Genomic DNA, 20,358 nt, shown 5'->3' with positions numbered 1-20,358 from the left:
CTGAGGACCTCATACCTCAAGGATATAATAGTTGTTAAATTACATCTCTCTCCCTCCCCCCACCATATCTGCAACAATAATCTGAACACACAAATCAATGGGTATGTTTACACCAAACTTACTGTTGGGACATATATCCTATTGTACCACAAATATTGAAATGTGTTTGTAGTCACGTTCCATGTTGAAACACTATCATTGGTGGCCTGTTGCTAACAATGTCACCTGCATGCCATTGCAAGGGCCATTATGGTTCCATATATGTATGCGTTCTGTTTGGTATGCGACTGCTCTAAATCTGGTGTTTTGTGTTAATGGGGATATCTATACATGCTGTTATAACTAATCCTGGATTGTGTGGACTCTTACTACCCACATATGTTCTAAAACTGCAACACAATAACATGTTTGGGAAGGCTGTTCCCAGCAGAACCACCTCTCTCACCTCATCTGGCCATGTTACCAGGCCACAGCACATCTGGGACCCACCTCAGAACCTCATCATCTGCTGGTCCTGCACTACTTTCAGGTGGAACCACCTTAGGGGATGGTGCTCGTCCCCCCCTCTGGGAGCACACACAGACAGGATCCTGTCACCTGAAGTCCGGTCCAGGGTCTGGTGGATAGGGAGTTCCATAGAGAATTGGGGGATCTGCTACACCACCTTGAAGCCCTTGATATACAATTACAGGGTCCACGTGCTCCTCCTGCTCAGCCCCCAGCTCAACCACCTTCAGGGCCGTGAAGGTGCAGTGGTGATTGCACATGGGTGGGGACCTTGGTCCCACTGTATCCATTTGAGGCTCATGGGCTTCCACTTTCCAAACGCCTCTCCCCATCCAAGGTGTTTACCCACCACATGTGTCATATACCACCCTGTATGCTGTCTTGTCTGTCTTGTCTCTCTTCCAACCCAACCTACTTCCCCAAATATACCTACTATCCTTCCCCAACATCCCACTCTCACCTTCACAGACAAAGGGCAATGTGTTCCCAACATAAATTTCATACCAGACATAACTGTCCATTTTGCACCCACTTACAACTGCATATATATATATATATATATATATATATATATATATATATATATATATATGTGTGTGTGTGTGTGTGTGTGTGTGTGTGTGTGTGTGTCTGTTTGTAAATATGTAGACATGCACTTCTATCTATATATATATATATATATATATATATATATATATATATATATATATATATTTTTTTGTGTATGTCTCTATATATATATATATATATATATATATATATATATATATATAGAGTGCATTCAGACATCAGGTCCACACCCTCTAAGACTCCTTCCACCATAGCTGCACTGTTTTGCCTTGCTACAAAACAGAAGAGTGTCACATGTGGACAAAGCCTAACATTAGGGGGTATATATATATATATATATATATATATATATATATATATATATATATATATATATATATATATAGGGACAGATTGTGGGTAAGCCTATTACAAACCTATGAAGTTTGTGCATGATACATTTCACATTGACATGACTGTCCTGAACGTGGTGGGGTCTGAAACTCATGTGTCTATCATGACTTCATTACTTCCACCTTCAGCTATTTGCCACACTAATATACATGACTTGAGGTACAGAACACACACTATGATGGCTTACATCTTGTCATTCTATGCAGATCTGCACAGTTGACAGGTAAGGCCCACTTCCCCCAGGGCCAGATGCTATGCCCATAGCAGTTGTTCAGCAGGACATCATTACAGCAACAAGTCTTGATGGGACATATAAATCTTTCCACATCATCTACAGCAACAAGTCTTGATGGGACTTATAAATCTTTCCACATCATTTATCCCATTATTACAGACCAAGTACTACATTCAAGTTACATGCATACATGTTTCATGTATCTGTTTTAGTATTGTGCTCTCTTCTATGTACTTGTATACGTCCCTTGTTTTATTTTATTTTGGTTTGGTTTGGTTTGTAGTATTTCTCTTTCTCTCTCTCTCTCTCTCTCCTCTCACTCTCTCTCCACTACAGGACTTGAGCTGGGTTGAATAGGTTGCAGCATGGACTTTGTAGGTGATGTTCATGATCAGGTGATGACCTCTGCACCAGTCGGTGTTCACCACTTGCTAATTGCAAACAGCCAGCTGTGTAGCACTTGGGAGGGTGGCCTAATGGTTTAGGTGTTTGACTTGCAAACGTAAGGTGTAGGATTTGAGTCTCACAAGGGACATTTGGCTAGGCTTAAAATGGCTTGGAAGGGCAGTTAGCTTAGTACTAATCTATGAACCTATGAATTACCAATGTCATGGAAACCCACTACTATAAATGACTACATCATGTGGGCATTGTTCCTTTAGCTTTCCTATATGGAAGACATCCTCCCTGTGTGTGGGCAGCATTGCTACAGACAGCAGGTAGCAATACCTCTTACAATAGGACTTGCAGACACAGGCCAACTACATGTTTGTATAAGGTTCCAGACCTACGGACAGTGTGAGTAGTGCTGTTACCTCTACGTATATAAATACATTTTCCCTACTGTTGCATGACTGTGCTGCATGATATCTTTGAGAAAACATTGTTTATTTACATTCCAAATGGCTTAGTGGTAAATCACTTTGTCTATAGTGTGCAGGGTCCTGGGTATGAGAATTGCAAGGGCTAACTATTTTGTTCTGGGCAGAAGAGGGGCTGTTGGAGACAGAGTGATTAAGGCACTTTAAAGCAGTTGTAAGCAGGTTTGTGTGGAGCTAAGCAATGCTTATGTGAGCTCAGTTTCACTTACGGCTGCTTCAACCCATGCTAAGTTCAAATAAAGAAAATAAAAAAAGGTAGATAGGAAAGTGGTGAAATTGGGGCAAGCAGGGGGAAAACAAGAGGCAAACAGGTAGGGATGTGCAAGACGGGTGTAGGAAAGGACCATAGCTCTGCATTTCTTTGGCAGCAACAGCTGCTTTCAATGTGGGCAATTTAGAATTTGGAGCCTCACACCCTACAGGGAGGTGTGTGGGCATCATACAATGCGTATGATTGGTAGTGATAGATTGTGTGATGGGTACATGTGTCTGGGTGAAATGTAGAGCTATGTATGGGACGTGATTTTTTTTGGGACAGATGGCCTTTTTTGTTTTTTAAGGTGAGATGGGATGTTATGGAAGGATTATAGGTAAGTGTGGTGAGGGAGGTTTGGTAGGAGAGGTTGCATTTGCAGACAGACAAGACAGCAGACAGGGGTGGTGTATGACACATGGGGGGCAAACACCTTGACAGGGAGGGTGGTTGGGAATCAGAAGCTCATGAGCCCCCCAGATGGTAGTAATGGCACTGCTGTCCCCTCCTAATGGGAGTCATCAGTACTCCTTCACATCCCCGAAGGTGGCTGTGCTGGGGGATGGGCTGGAGGGGCCGCCTGCCCCTCTAGCTGCACCAGCCTGCCCTCCACCTGGTGCAGGCAGTCATCCACCTCCATCTGGAGGACACTGCTCACCATGCCACAGACCTCATCCCGGGTGACAACATCCTCACAGCACCCACTTACAGCTGGGCAAGCCCCATCCCCTGCAGCAGTTCCACCGTAGGGTGGTGCAGGACCAGCAGATGAGGGAGGTCTGGGTTGGGTCCCAGACATGCTGGGACCTGGTGCCTTGGCCACATGGGGTGGGAGAGGTGGATCTGCTGGGATCTGCCTTCCCATATGTGCTATGGTGTGAAAATTAACAATGAATATTGGCTAGTCATGCACAACACATTTCAGCATTAGTCAAAATAGCATGCATGGATATTCCCATTTACCCAAAACAGTACAATTATAACAGTGCCATAGCAAACAAAACCCATGCAATTATGGAATGACATTCAGAGTTGCAACAGCATGCCAGTTAGTGGTAAGTCAGGCAGGCAATAATAATGATTATTCAACAGGGTATATTAGTATGTACACAGTTTAAACAATGATAAACCAAATGGAACAATGGTCCCAACAGTAGAAGTTTGTTTACAAACATATCCATGTTGGTTTCAGTGTGATGATTGGATCAGTTGAGTGGTGGGGGAAGGGAACAGATTCAACTGACAACTGCTCTCAAGTATATTTGTCAGTACACTACTATTCACTACTCTACATTCTGACCACACTTACACTCTACCTGGGCCATGGGGCTGCTACAGCACACCAACAGCTGTAAATATCAACAGAGCAATTGTACCCTTATTTTAGTTATACACATCATACCTGTTCCTATACCAATTTCTTTACCTGTGGGCCCTGTGCAGATGACCTGTGTGCACATTACATTGCTGTTTCTACACATATTTCAGATTCACATATTAGTTGCAGGCCCTGGAGTGTGTGTTGTACCTTTGACATACATCTACTGTGACATTCTCTGTGTGTGGGTTTCTTGGCAACTGGGGAAACTAACCATGACAGAGTGACACTTGAGGGGCTTGTCTGGGCCAGACTGCAGAGTGTGGATGTCTAGCTTGCATCTATTTGTAGGACTGGGGCTGATCAACACAGCAGTTGTACACCTTTCATAGTTGTACACTTCATACTCGTATTTTTTTCCCATTTTCAGTACAGATTATGCATACACAACAGACATTGGTGTCACTGTTTGAGAAACATGTGCACATTAGCTGGATTGCACATTTGACTGTTTTACAACTACATACTGCAATTTAGATTCCTGAGTACACACTGTAAGTTTTAAGTCTGCAGCTGTTACCCGTATACATTTTTCAGTACATTCACAGCTACATACAGCTGAAATTGAAAGTTTAACACAGGACAATACTGGCAGACAAACAAGTAAAGCACATTGGTTGGGAGGGTGGCCTAATGGTTGAGGTGTTTGCCTTACAAACACAAGTGGCAGGGTTTGAGCCTCACAACGGTTAATGGGCTAGACTTAAAATGGCTCGCAAGGGCAGTTAGCCTAGTACTAATCTATGAACCTATTCTGATGGAAATATGTACTGTTGCTTTTTTCAGTTATTTGACATGCCCATTCTAAAGTATGCACACAAGCAGTGCTAAATCAGTTCAGCTCAGTTAATGCATTATGCAGGACATACACATTTCTATTTTTCAGGTACAAGTGAGATGACACACACCAGTGTTTCGGATCACCTTTATTAGTTTTGACATACGTATCTGTGTAAGACTCAGAATTCCACAATTACTATTCCTGCATGATCTGCACAGGGGAATGCTTTTCATTTCTAAGTGTTCCAGTAGCCCTGACATGGCACTTTCTTGACAGGTTCACTTAGACACACTCATACATATTCTAATATTCCTCTCCTGCATGTTGTAACTTGTTTGCTACTGACGTCTGTGTTACACAGAAGCTGGAAATACTCCATTGTAATGCTGGCAGTCTGACACAGACATTTTTTCCTGACTTTTACAGCACAATTATATATACAGGCAGTACTACCATTACTATATTTTTGAATTCTTACTGCTAATATTAGGAGGTATTCTGTACTCACTTTAATGCCAACACAGCCGTGCCAATCGCTGGGCATAAGCCTTGACATTTTGGGACCTCTGCACAGCAGCTGTATGGGGAGACATGACACAATCACACCTGCACAGTCACAATTTGAACACTTTTTCCATACTTAACGATAAATAAGACTGCATACATACAGACACATGGGACATCCTGCACTCAGGCTTCTATGATCCACTGGTTCAAGAGTGCACCTCTCCTCCACTTCAAGTCATTATGGTGGTGACTTACCTACTCACCAGTCCGGGATATGCCAATGGCACTGGAGAGATTGTGTGCAAGCTGGTCCCAGGCCTTTGCTTTGTACTGGGAGCCCTGGTACTGGCCCTGGTATCATGTTCTTTTACTAGGAGCACAACCATGACCCTGGACTCCTAGATGCCCCAATGCTGCACTTGAAAGCAAACACCTTCACCTACACCAGATATTTTGGTCCTGCTGTGAGCAATCCCAAATAGTTATGGCTGTATTCCCACCTGTATGGTTTAAATAGGGCAGTTTTCCCACACTTTTTCTAGATTGGCTGATTTTAAAATGCTGAACTATGTTTAGCTCTACACAAATCCGCATAGCAATGCTTAAACCAGATAAGCACAGCTGAAAGCCGGTAAGCAATGCTTACACTAGCAAAGCATTGCTCAAATCTATTTTTTTCATTAAATTTATAAAGTATTTTTTACATTTATATTTTACATATTCCCACCCCTACTGTGCTATATGTGAGCCATATGATTGACATCTATCATTCAAATTCCTTAAAAGTTTATTAAATAAATTGGCAGAGGGGGATTTGAACTGAGGATATTGCACATGCTAAACAATGGCAGTACGACTACGCTACAGCAGCTTGATAATGTTTTTGATCACAGTAGCACTTGTCTGCCATTTTCCAGATTTCAGCCAGACTAACCATAGCGGCGTGCTGTGCAAACAAGCTGTGCACAGCTTAAATTTTGGATTTATTTAATGAAAAAAAATAAATGTTTTTGTATTTTTATTGCTTTCCTCTTGCCCTACTGCTTCCTTGCATGTAGGGTAAGAGTTCATACATTCAGGGGTGTGAACATAAAGGTTGGTGCCTTCTAGGTGTTTTTGTGTTTTGTTTTCTTTTTATTTCAGTGTCCGCACACACTGAAAAGTTAGCTACTTACATTTCAGTATCTGTGGATACTGGTTTAGTACATAATATTAGAACCAGGCTCCAATATTATGTACATTGACACTCAGCTTTGTCACAAAGTGCCATACGGCACTTTCTGAGTGAAGGGGGCATGTTACATGCACAGGCACTGCTGACACACCCCCTGCACTCGTTCATGATTCATGTCCATTTAGATTAAACAGCAGCATGCCTTCATGCATATGCAAGGCATGCTGCTATTCTAAATGGACACAAACCACTCTGTGCAAGAATAGTCTTATTCTTGCATGGAGCTTCATGAATCCCAGGGATAGTTACCAAATACTGGTCTATATTTAAGTCAGATAGGGAATTCTTTTCTTTGTTAGGTGATCACCCAAGTTTTGTTTACAAAAGGGGTAGGAATTTAAAGCAATAGTTTGAATTACCTGGTACTTCCCTTAGGAATATATCTAAGAGGAAATGAATGAGAAAATGTGGCTGTTGTTAACAGTGTAGCTTTATTCTGGAAACCAATGTAATTTCTATTGGATTAGGACCAACACAAGTGAAGTTATCTGATGGTTGTGACTGTAACTCACCTCAGATTGTTTATATTGCTGTATGTTCATCATGTAATTCTTATTATATTGGTAAGACTGACCGTGTCCAAAAATGGAGAATCTCTGAATATTTGAATGATATAAAGTACATTACTCAAATTTGTTTTAATAAACATAAATACCCCAGGATTCAACAAGTTCTGCATAGTGTGCAGGAATAGTGCAAGAGCTACTGCATGCAATATGGCCGATGAGAGATCCAGGAATGAGGTCCCAGGATGTGCACAAGTGGTCCTACCCTATTCCTGCATGGACACCACTGCTATATGCTAATTACCCCATTTGCTGGTGAAAACCATGCAAATGAGGTGAATTAGTGATCCAGGAAGCAGGCAGACATCTCTGCAGGAATAGTGTACCCTGCAGAAATGGAGGCATGACAGCTCCAAATAAAGTATGTATTCAATGTAGTAGGCATGCCAATGGCCAAATATATGGCCATTAGCATGGGAAATAGTTGCAAAATTATAAAAAAATAACTTTTATTTATTTTTTGGCCGATTTCGGCCATTTAAGCATAGGGCAGTGGTGTGCAAACAGGATCGGCCTGAAAATATGAAAAAAGTTGAAAATAAGCTTTTAAACCCAAATCAGCATTTTGCCATGATTGTTAACGACATGCATAAGACAACAATACCAGGGAACAGTGGTTGCTAAATGAATTAGCATTCTGTTTTATGCAAATGAGGGGATTGATACTGAATCACAGACTTCCTCTCAGTGTTAGACCCAACCGTGTAGGTGCAGCAACACCATGGTATAAATATAAGAGGTAAATGTCCTCATAAGGGGGAGTGTCATGCATGCTGTACGCTTATTGGAACTCTGTGGCCTATGTTTGCCCTTAGCTAAGCACAGCTAAGGAAGGGGTGTGTGTCTGAGTTTGCCTAGCAGTGTTTACATTGCCTAAACCAGTGTGCGCACAGTGCACCGGGTTTTAAACAAACAAAAAAAACCACAGGAAATAGCAGCTCTGTTCACATCTGAGTACTGGGTATGTGCAGCGCACCTCAGGGCTTAAACAGGAAGGCAATAGGAAGGGAAAACAGCAGTAGGAAGGTAATCAAGGAGAACTAGCACAGCTGGCTGGTGAAATGTATCAGAATCAGCCAATTACACAGGCAGCAGCTCAGCCCAGCACACTACTATAAACTATGCAAACACCTTTCACTCTGTTTTTTCCCACAAACTCTACTCCACCAGTTGTGCACAGATGGGGAAATTTTACCTGACAAAACTAACAAAATGTTTGGGGCTGCTGTTGCTCTCATCCATCAATATGTGGAAGAGACTGAGAGTGGTGAGGATGTGAATGCTGATGACCAACCCGCAGTGAGGAGGAGGAGGAGAAGAGTGTACACACCCAGGGTGACCTACCAGGGGCTACATGAGCTGGAGATAGTGGAGCACTATAGGGTGGACAGGAACATTTTACAGCAAATTGTTGAACTGTGCTGGCCACACCTCACATACAGAACCAACAGAGGGGAACCCATCCCAGTGGATACCAAGGTATGTGTAGGGTTAAGAATACTAGCCACAGGTACCTTCCAAAGGCCAACTGGGGATATCATGGGGATCTCACAGACATCAGCATCCAGGGTACTCCACCAGTTCCTGGATACCATGTCAGCACATGCTGGTGAGCACATATATTTCCTCATCACCCGTGAGGAGTTGACCAGCAATATGCATCTCTTCCACCAAATAGCAGAATACCTTGAGGTAGGGGGTGCTATAGACTGCATGCACATACACATGAAAGCACCACCCGGTGAGCCGGGTAGCATCTACATAAACCATAAGGGCTTCCTCTCCATCAACTGCCAGGTTGTGTGTGATGCTTAGGGCATTATCTTGAATGTGTGTGCTGGCCAGTCCTGGAAGCTATCACAACTCCCACATTTGGCATATGACACAGCTGTACCAGAAATTTTTCCAGTGGAGACATCCCATATTGCCACCTAGTGGGGGATGCTGGTTACGCAGCGGAGCCGTGGCTGATGACACCCATCAGAAATGTACACACACCCAAACAAGAACTCCATAATGAGGCACACGCGCAAACCAGAATTATAATAGAGCGTGAATTTGGGATGTTCAAGTTACGGCTTTGCTGCCTGGACATATCCGGTGGAGCCTTGGAGTACTCTTCAGCTGCGTGTACACAAATGTTCATTGTATGTGCCATGGTACACAATATGATCCTGTGGAAACAGCTGCAGCAGGAACAGCATGGGGCAGGGCCACACAGCCCCCCACCATTGCCAAGGCCATCAAAGGCACAGAGGGACTCGGAGGAGGAACAACCTGAGCCTGCCCATGTAGGCAGAAGGAGGTGTGCCCAGTATGCCCAGGCTATGGCAAAGATGCAATGCATAGCATATACACTGACAAGGTAGGGACCCAGGGAATGACACCTCTCTCTGACTCGCACATACAGTAAAAGGGATGCCAAACATGTCACTACCTGTGCTTTACCATGTATAGGGAGTGTACTATGTGCTTCCAACATAGTCAGCCCTCCAGCACCATCCTCAATACTGGCACAGCCACAAGGTAAGTCACTCTTCCTATCAATTGCTGAATGGAGTAGTATGTTCTACAAGTTGCATCTATGGTATGGATGTGAGCATGCAAGGGAATCAGGTGGCTGAATGGGATGGCAGCAGATAGTGGACACCTATATGGACAGCACAAAATCCATACAAATACTGGTGTCAACAAAATAGGCAGTATTAGACAAGGTGACAAATCCTACTGCAGTACATGTGGTGGGCCAAATGTGTGTCCATATGACACACACATGCATATCAGTGAGGCTCACTTACCCAACACCAGCCTCAGCCAGCAGGACAGGTGTAGATGACCATAAAGAAAGGCTGTGCTAAGGCCTCCAATTGATGGCAATGGTGAACAGTCCCCTCCTGACCTGCACAGACAGACTACAACAGGTCTGGCAGTTGTATGTTAGTTTTGAAGGGTAAGAAGTCTGAAACTGAAATATAGGTTAATAAAACCTAAGATCTGTACTCTACTGATATGTCTCTAGTCTGCATGATAGGTCAGAATGCAAAATAAAATGGAAGCCAACAGGTTACCTGAAATACCAGTACAGTCACAGCAAATGTTTACAGTTGTCAGGAATGCCTCCCACAAACCTATGTAGAAATGCAGCAACATGAAAGTGTGGGTTTAATAACAGTGGAGCACAGATTACCTGAGCTGGCCCAATTTACAGGATAGATTGTTGCATGTGTACAATATGCAGGGGTCTGTGTGTTAGGTTGTTGTATGTTCAATATTGTGTGGAAATGGGCAGCATGTAGACATGGAGGGTTGTGTCTCACTGGCCTATGGCCAGTACTGTTGATGACAGGGCCATGTTCCAACAACTGTAGTGCCAACCACAATGCATCTCCACAATACCCATGTCAGCAGTCATCCATACTCACTGTACAGATGTCAATATCTGTCACCATCTAAAAGATGGACATGCCATGAATGTGGGCCCAGACATACACACAGTACACAGGTGGAAGTACCCTAGACAGAGTACATAAAATGTAACTGTAAACTGCACACAGCTTTGGAATTGTACATGCAGGTTAGCAGCACATTAGTTGTCTGTGTAGTATGGAATACTGATGCAGTCTGGCCAATCACAGATAGACCACAAAAGGCACAGTTATGAAGTAATGAGAGACTGCCTATGTCACCACACAAGGCAGCATAAGGGGAATGTCCCAGGTATATCTGTGAGTCAGCTGCAAGAAGATTCCATATCACACGTGCACTCAGCTCAGCCCACCATCAGCCACAGGTTTATCACACGTCATATCCCTGCAGTTGGGAATGAGTCCAGTATGACCCCCACATCTGTATGGGAATACCCACAGAATGTAGCATGCTGAAGAGGTGTCCCATGCAGGTGTGTCCCTAACTGTAAGCAGCATCCTGCCAGCATCCAGACCAATGGATTAATATGGACATGAACTATTGCCATTAACACCTTGCACAATTACCCTGTCACCCCAGGGGGATACAGTGGCTCACAGCCTGGGAATGTAGGAGTGAAAAAATGCACTGGCCTGCTACATATGGCCTGCATCACTACCAAATGCCCTACAGTCCTCTGTCAAAGGCCTGTGCCTCACCCATACTGCCAATGTATGTTATCTCATGGGGTCCCAACTAACAACATAAAACAGTCCACAGAACACAAATGCAAGGCCATGTTGACAAATCCCATCAGCATGCTCACCATGTCCTACTGCATGAACTGTGGATCAACCCTTAAATACCACTGGGATGAATGAAGGGACAGCTAAAGGGATACTTCTCAGGTATCACTTGCATAATGTTAGGAAGAGGATAGAATGATAGAGTGGGGGGGTGTAGAAGCATGGATGTCATGGAGTGTTTGAAGTCTGAAACTCTGATGTGTGCCCATACTACCCCTGCCTGCAAACCCAGTAATGGGTGGCTACAAACCTGCTTGTATACCACAATGTGAAGGGGAACTGACCAGATATATCAGTCTTGCCTCTGGGTAACCTGTGTGAATCTGTACAGCTGAGTGGTATGGCCACAGCAGGATATGGCCATTCTGTTACATCAATATATATACAAGCAGGGGATCCTCAGCCACCACAGTACCATGGTTGTGGACCATTTACACAGACCCATCAGCAAGTGTCTGTAGCTACCCCTCCAGAATGGCATGAGTGTGCAAGAATATCTAGGCTGCAAAACACAATACTGGACACAGCTTCATTCATCTTGTAGTTCCCAGGAAATAACTGTGAGCAAATAAGTATATTTGTCAGTAGCTGATGGCATAATACATCACATTGTAAAACAGTACATATGTCTGAATATCTCTGCTAACATCAAACATGCAACACAAGCAGCACAGATGCAATAGTTGCAGTATTCCACTATTCCACTATCTTTCACCCATTGTGACTCCATATTGTCAACCTATCTACAGATATTCTACAGAAACAGGTTGCTAGCTGTAGGTGTAGAACACAAACTCCTGGACTGGAGTACAACCTACCTGGAATGGATTCACACACTCAATACAGAAGGTCATACGGGCATGCTCTTACACTTACAGAAATGAAGCCCATGTCTGACAACACAGTGGACTATACATATCTGTCAGTCACAGATGTCTGTGCACACATCATATTGTACACCATTCATGCTTTGCACACACATTAGATAGGAATGCTCACACATATCCAAGGTCAACACACTATAATATCTGAAGCATATACATACACAGAGATGTGGGGAAGAGAGAGAGAGACAGTGACAAAGAGATTGCCATCATGAGGCTTGTCCCACCCACCACACATCCAATTGGCCAGTATCACATGATGTGCTGATGTCAATCACTGTAGACATTGCTTTCGGTAGCCCAATAGTGTCTGTGGTGCTTGTAATAACTGTGTAACATGATAGTACAAATCAGTATTCATCTAGCATTTGTATAACCCAGTCCTGGCAAATGTAAAGTTGTGTGTGACTGAGTGGTGCATGTGTGTTTCCAGAGGAATGGTTTATGGCCCATTCACACACACTGCACTTCCCATTGCCTATTTTAGCAGTCCTGCTGATGTCAGTCACCTTGAAATAACCCTCTGGCCAAGTCTCAGTCCTATAAGCTGAGTGCCGCTTGCAAAACCTGTGTAATACTATAGTACAGAAAAATGCTTAGGTAGGAGTTCTAATCCCAAACATGGCAGGTGCGTGTGTGTGTGTGTGTGTGTGTGTGTGTGTGTGTGTGTGTGTGTGTGTGTGTTTGTGTGTGGAGATGAAAGATTTTGAAGCCATTCACAGTCACTACACCTTCCATTGCCCTACTTTAGCAAGTCTGCTGATGTCATTCACCTTGAAATAACCCTTTGGATAAATGCCAGCCCCATAAGCTCCATGCCACTTGCAATACCTGCATAATGCTATAGTGTCACATACTAGTTAGGTAGGAGTTGTAATCCCAGCTATGGCAGCTGTGAAACTGTGTGTGTTTGTGTGTGTGTGTGTGTGTGTGTGTGTGTGTGTGTGTGTGTGTGTGTGTGGGGATGAAGGATTTTGAGACCATTCACACTCACTACACGTCCCATTGCCCTACTTACCAAGCCTGCTGATATCAGTCAAGTTGAAATATCCCTTTTGACAAATGCTAGCCCCATAAACTCTGTGGTGCTTCTGATAACTGTGTAATGCTATAGTGTAGCATACTAGTTAGGTAGGAGTTCTAATCCCAGACATAGCAACTGTGAAACTATGTGTTTGTGTGGAGAGTGTGTGTGTTAGTGATAATACCTGATTCTATGGACATTCACACTTACTACTCTCCCCTTACTCCTCCTTTAGCACTGCTGCTGATGTTAGTCACCTTCAAAGATACATGTGGAGAGCTTTCTAATGTATAAGCTCTATGGTGCTTGTGATAACTGTGTAATACTATAGTGTAGCATAGCAGTTAGGAAGGAATTCTAATCCCAGACATGGCAACTGTGAAAATGTGTGTGTTTGTGTGAGAAAGTGTGTGTGTCTTTGATAATACCTGATTTTATGGACATTCACACTTACTGCTCTCCCATTATCCCTCCTTTAAAACGGCTGATGATGTTAGTCACCTTCAAAGATTGCTGTGGAGAGCTCTCCAGCATAATAAGCACTGTGGTGCTCGCTGTAACTGTGTAATACTATAGTGTAGCATACCCAATTAGGTAGGAGTTCTAATCACAGACATAGCAACTGTGAAACTGTGTGTGTTTTTGTGAGAGAGTGTGTGTATCTTTGATAATACCTGATTTTATGGACATTCACGCTAACTACTCTCCCCTTACCCTTTCTTTAGCACTACTGCTGATGTTAGTCACCTTCAAAGATACCTGTGGAGAGCTCCCCAACATGTAAGCTCCATGGTGTGTGTGATAACTGTGTAATACTATAGTGTAGCATGCTAGTTAGGTAGGAGTTCTAATCCCAGACATGGCAACTGTGTATGTTTGTGTGAGAGACTGTGCGTGTCTTTGATGATACCTGATTTTATGGACATTCACACTTACTACTCTCCCCATACCCCTCCTTTAGCACTCTTGCTGATGTTAGTCACCTTCAAAGATACCTTTGGAGAGGTCTCCAACATGTAAGCTCCATGGTGCATGCCATAAATGCAGAACAATGTAGTAGCAGTAACTACATTGGTATGGGTTTGAATCTCATCTGTGGCAAGTATTTGTGTGTGTACCTCAAAGATTTTGGCCCCATTTACACCCAGTACACATCTCAGAGCCTGACTTTAGCAGTCCTGCATATATCATCCACCTTAGAAGTACTGGTTGTCAACCCTAAACCATATCAGGTCAGTAGTGCATGTGGTAAATACGTAACATAATGGTCCATACAGATTGTTAGATAGGCATTTGAACCTCACTCTTGGCGTATGTAAATGTGTGTGTAGGGTAAAATTATTTTTGGGATCTCTCACCCACTACATCACCCAATGCCAGTATTTACAAGGGCTGGTGATGTTCCTCAGCTTAGAAGCACCTTGGGGCAACCTCCAACATATAAGCTCTGTGGTGAGTGTGATAAATGTGGTACACTAAAATAGCAATACATAGCTAGGTAGGGGGTTGACTGTCAGTACTGGCGTGTGTGTGTGTGTCATCAGTATCCTGTGTGGAGGTTGCTGTGATTGTGTAATAACAGGATCAATTGTGAGGTGGGTTTTGCTAAATTATTATGGTGAGGACTTAGTATATGTCACAATGTCCATCTTACAAGGACAACAGATGTCAAACACCGGCAAGGCTGGTGTAGACAATCCATAGCCCCACGTGACATTATAGACTAGTGAACAATATAGGCAACTCTTCTATTACTCAGAGAACACTCTGCACCCACGTCTCATACACAAACACACTTGGCTAGGCAACAACCACTATATTGGCAGTTCCCTGCATATTGCCTCACAGATAGTAACCACAGTGTGATTGCAATGGACTACATGCCTGTTGACCACAACAGTGCCACTGACATCAGAAAGTACTTTGATGTGTTACATCTCCTGACTGTGTGTTAGCCAGAAAATAAAAGGACATGGCACCTTGTTCCATCCCCGAAGTAGGCAAATAAATGCTTACAGTGTCCCTTTTGCTATGTTCCCCACTGGACACCTGCAACAACTATAGAATCTGCAAATGTAACCCACAAAGGGAATACCATTCCTTATGCACATGCCCTGTATGGACAGATACCACTAGCTCCACTGAATACCTGTATCATGCTGTCAATGTAGGTGAAGCACAACCACAGTTACATAGCCAGGTCTCACCAAATGACATCAGGAATGCTACATCTGAAGATAACAATCTGTCCACACAACATGCCCCAGAGATCTCAAGTACACTTCCACACATCAAAGAACATGCGTGTGGGACATGTGCACAACCCAGATACTGTCCATGTTATGGAATATAGATCACATTCATGGGAAACAGTGCACATCACTGGCCACCCACAATAGTAACCCAGATGAGTGGATGATGAATACAATACCCACCACTGGGGACAAGTCCAGGGACTACACCCCTGAACCACACTGGAGACTGTCGTCATGTGGCCTGATGCCAAGGTATTCCCTTTGCCTAGTCTTGTACAGCCTTCAGGCCCATTCACCTACTACACACCTGTGAAGCAATGAACCTATGCATCTCAGTACTGGCAAGTGTGTGTGTGTGTGTGTGTGTGTGTGTGTGTGTGTGTGTGTGTGTGTGTGTGTGTGTGTGTGTGTGTGTGTGTGTGTGTGTGTGTGTGTGTGTGTGTGTATGCGTGGAGATGAATGATTTTGAAGCCATTCACACTCACTGCACCTCCCATTGCCCTACTTCAGCATGCCTGCTGATGTCATCCTCCTTGAAATAACCCTTTGGCAATGTTTCAACCCTATAAGCTCTGTGGCACTTGTGAAAACTGCATAAAACTGTAGTGTAGCAAACTAGTTAGGTAGAAGTTCTAATCTTGATCGTGCCAGCTGTGATAATGTGTGTTTTTCTGTGTGTGTCTTCAATGACACATGATTTTGTGGACATTCACACTTACTACACTTCCCTTACCCCTCCTTTAGCACTGTTGCTGATGTCACTCACCTTCAAAGATACCTTTGGATAGCTCTTCAACATGTAAGCTCTGTTGCGTGCACAATAACTGCATAACACTGTAATAGCAATACATAGTCAGGTAAGGGTTTGAAACTCAGTACTGATAAGTGTCTGTCATCATTATCCTGTGTGGTTGTTGGGGTGATTGTGTAATGACATGATCCATTGCAGTGTGGGTTTTGCTACATGATTATATTGAGGACCTATATGTCTCAATGTCCACATTACAAGGCCAACAGTTTTCAAACACTGTAGAGGTTGTTGTAGACAATCCTCAGCTATAAATGTGTGCAGCCATGTGCAATTACTATGAGACAGTATGGATTAATAAACAATATAGGCAACCATTATAATATGGCCACAGTGGTGCAGCGGTTAGCATTGTCACCTCACAGCAAGAGTTTCTCCCGTTCGATTCTAGGTTGGAGTGCTTTCTGTGTGGAGTCTGCATGTCCTCCCCACAGTCGAGTGATTTAAAGACATGCATTTAGGTGCGTGCATGAATGGGTGTGCCTTCTTTGAAGGTTGGGCATCTGGCTGGCAACTCGGCACCGGAAAAATCCACTGCCAATCCTTAGTGGACCAGAAAAAGCCAAAAGACATTACTATAGGTAACTGTTATACTACCCAGATACCACTCTCCACCCATGGATCATACACAAACACGCTTGGCTCTTACTCTCTTACTCCCTTCCTTTCTTACTTTGTCTCTGTCTCTGTCTCTCTCTCTCTCGCTCCCTCCCTCTCTGGTGGATGTAGAAAAGTACATCTGTTTTGCATAGGCAGCAGCTTGAGTTATGTAAGTAATGCTTATGATCAGCTGATGGCCTGTGCACAAATTTGAGTCCCCCACTTGCTAATTGCATGTGGAACAGCTGTGGTATCAATCCTATAGCCAATTGCATGAAAAAACACTCCTATAACTAAGCACGTCATGTGGGTGTTGGCCTTTTTCCTTCACTGTGAGCAGGACTTCATGTGAGTGTCTGACAAACAGCATCACAGAGGGTAGTTGGAAATATCTCTTACAACGTACACTGTGGAGACAGGCCAACAAACAGGAGGGACAGAATGTAAGTATTGCTGTTCTACATTTGAAGTAATGTTGGTTTAACAGGGTTTGTGTGGATGTGGCTGTTCTACATGATTTAAAGTCTGGCATGACAGTGTTATGTGGTTGAGGAAACTCTCACCTGTAGGGCTATCTGCAGACTGGCCAAAGTTTGAAGTCTTACATATGGTGTGTTATTTACACATTTCCTATCTTTAGAAATGCAGTAGCATACTCTGATGATTGCAGTCAGTACATGGTGACATCCATGTGAGTTACTGACTTCATATCCCTCAGAAGAGGTATATCACAACAAACCCTGTTACACAAGGTATTTTCTCAGTTTATCACAGCAATATGTCAATATTGGCTCTGTGTTTGTGCCTCTATCCCCCAAGCTTGTCACACTTTGTCCATATGTCATGCAGTAAGAGGTACATATGTACAGTATATCATTATTTACTGACATCATACCTGATAAGCCAGTGATATATCAGACTGCTAGATATGTTATGTATAGTATGCCTTATATTTGAGGACAAAACCTGGACATTCTGTTGTAGTCTGTACAGTAGTGAGGTCTGCGTACTTATGGTGATTGTTGACAGAGTGTATATTGTGAATATGTTACTTGACCTGGGTACAGACTGTGGTAGATGTCAATGTCCTTGGTCCTGTTCTATCTGACATTGCATGCTGCTCCAGTTTATGGTACACTATCAACGTATATGTTTGTGGGCCAGAATGAGACATGTCCCATACCATAGTCAGGCATCAGACTACACTGTGTATTGGGACAGGATATATAGGGTTAATGTGTGAGTGGGAAATATGAGGATGGTTTTGTTCACACAGTCCATATACTGTACTATTAATTAAGCTTACCATAATGTGACTGTGACTGTGTTGACATTAGTTGTGGGTATGCACTTTCACACTGGTGTCTGTACTCCATGCTGTTACATGCCTGTAGTACCTGCTATATTTGAAAGTTCATGTGTATTCCCCCTTAGAAAACTTGGGTCAGTGTTGTGGCAGTCTGCCTGTAGTTTACACAGTGCTTTGTAACATGCCTAGCAGCTCAGTGTATTTGCCTAGTGTGATGTTATGTCCAGATATTTGTCAGATGTACTGTTGCCTGGCCACCATAAGTGTTGTGTATTTATGAAAAAGCAGTGGGATGCTGTGAAGATGTATGTCACTAACTAGTGGGAAGTATGTGGGCTTGGGACCTCTCTCCTCCAGTTAATATGTGTTAGGATAGACAGGAGTGTGTGAATGCATCAACTGTGTGAGCTCATCTATTCTGGTATTTTTGTGATATCCAAAAACACAGTAGTCACGAACAAACAGCTTTAATGAAGCTTTCGGGTCTACACCCTTCATCAGCACATAAAATCAACTTATACAAACCACATTTAAATAGAGGAACATTTGAAAATCACATGAACAAGCCAGCCATTCAGATAAAGACCCAAATTAATTATGCAAATTATTTAAAAGCACATCATACCTAAATTTCTTAAATACTCTATTGTACTTATAAAATACATATATAAAAATATATACATATACTTAAATCATCCATATTAAAATAAAATATAAGGAACATTAGAATAAATGATAAGACCAAACAATTCTCATAAATTCTCCTTTGTATTAACTAACACTGGTTTTATACTTACTGACCCATTTAGGCCGGAGGTTTATCAGCCTGTAGATGTACTATCCATTCATATTCCTTCAATAACAGAATATTATCTAGATCACCACCCTAATGCCCATTTGTACCGTACAGATGCACCTAAATTTAAATGCATGTGTTCGAAATTCATGTAAATGTCTGAATAATGCGTTTGTCTCAACCTTCCTTTTAATCTCAGACCTATGCTCTGTTATTCTATCTTTAAGCTTCCTAGATGTTTTCCCCACATAAAACATTACATGAAGTGCAGTTAGCAAGATAAATTAGCTTAGTGGTATTACAATCTGCTCGAGAAACAAATTTAAACCATTCACCTGTTGTGGGGTGCTGGAAGCTACTACTACTATCATTGATATCAGAACAACAGACACAATTGTAACACTTAAAGGTCCCCATACTAGCTCGTATAGGGATGGATTCAGTCAAAAAATCCTTATAACATAAAATTTGCTTAAACATTTGACCATTTCTAAAAGCAAACCTTGGAACTGGACCTAGTAAATCTTTTAAGTCTGGTTGAGACATCAAAATTATCCAATTCTTTTTAATTATTTTACAGACATTATTAGTATTAGCATTATAAGTGGTGGTAAATCTAAGAACAGAACTGTTGACTGACCTATCACCTTCCCCTTCTGTTGTGCAACATAAGTGGTTCAGGGATAAAGAACCAAAAACTGGTCTATAGGGGCCCCTTCTTCCTTGCTTCACCTCCTCACAACTCATATTAACATCTCTAGGATGATACCCATTCTCAATAATTTCTTTCCTCATCTTCTCAGTTTCTTCCAAGAAAACTTCCTCATCAGTTGTTAACCTACTAACCCTTATCAGCTGAGATGTTATAACACCTCTATAGATATGCATTGGATGCATACTGGCAGTATTTAAATACCTTGCTGCATGCACATCCTTTCTATGTACCCTTGTTTCCAACCTACCAAGTTGTTTATAAAGCCTTACATCTAAAAAATCTATTTTGTCTGGGGAAAAGTCCATCTTAAACTTAAGGAAGGATGTTGTGGTGTTAAGATAGGAGAGGAAACTTTCTAACTGAATCAAAGTCCCCTCCCAAATGAAAAAACAATCATCCACAAACCTACAGTAACAATCAAATAAGCAGCATACTCATTATTCGTGTACAT

The sequence above is a fragment of the Protopterus annectens genome, chromosome 8.part0, assembly GCF_019279795.1.
Source record: "Protopterus annectens isolate FY-2018-M chromosome 8.part0, PAN1.0, whole genome shotgun sequence".
Classification (NCBI taxonomy): domain Eukaryota; kingdom Metazoa; phylum Chordata; order Ceratodontiformes; family Protopteridae; genus Protopterus; species Protopterus annectens.
This window is presented reverse-complemented; position numbering follows the sequence as displayed.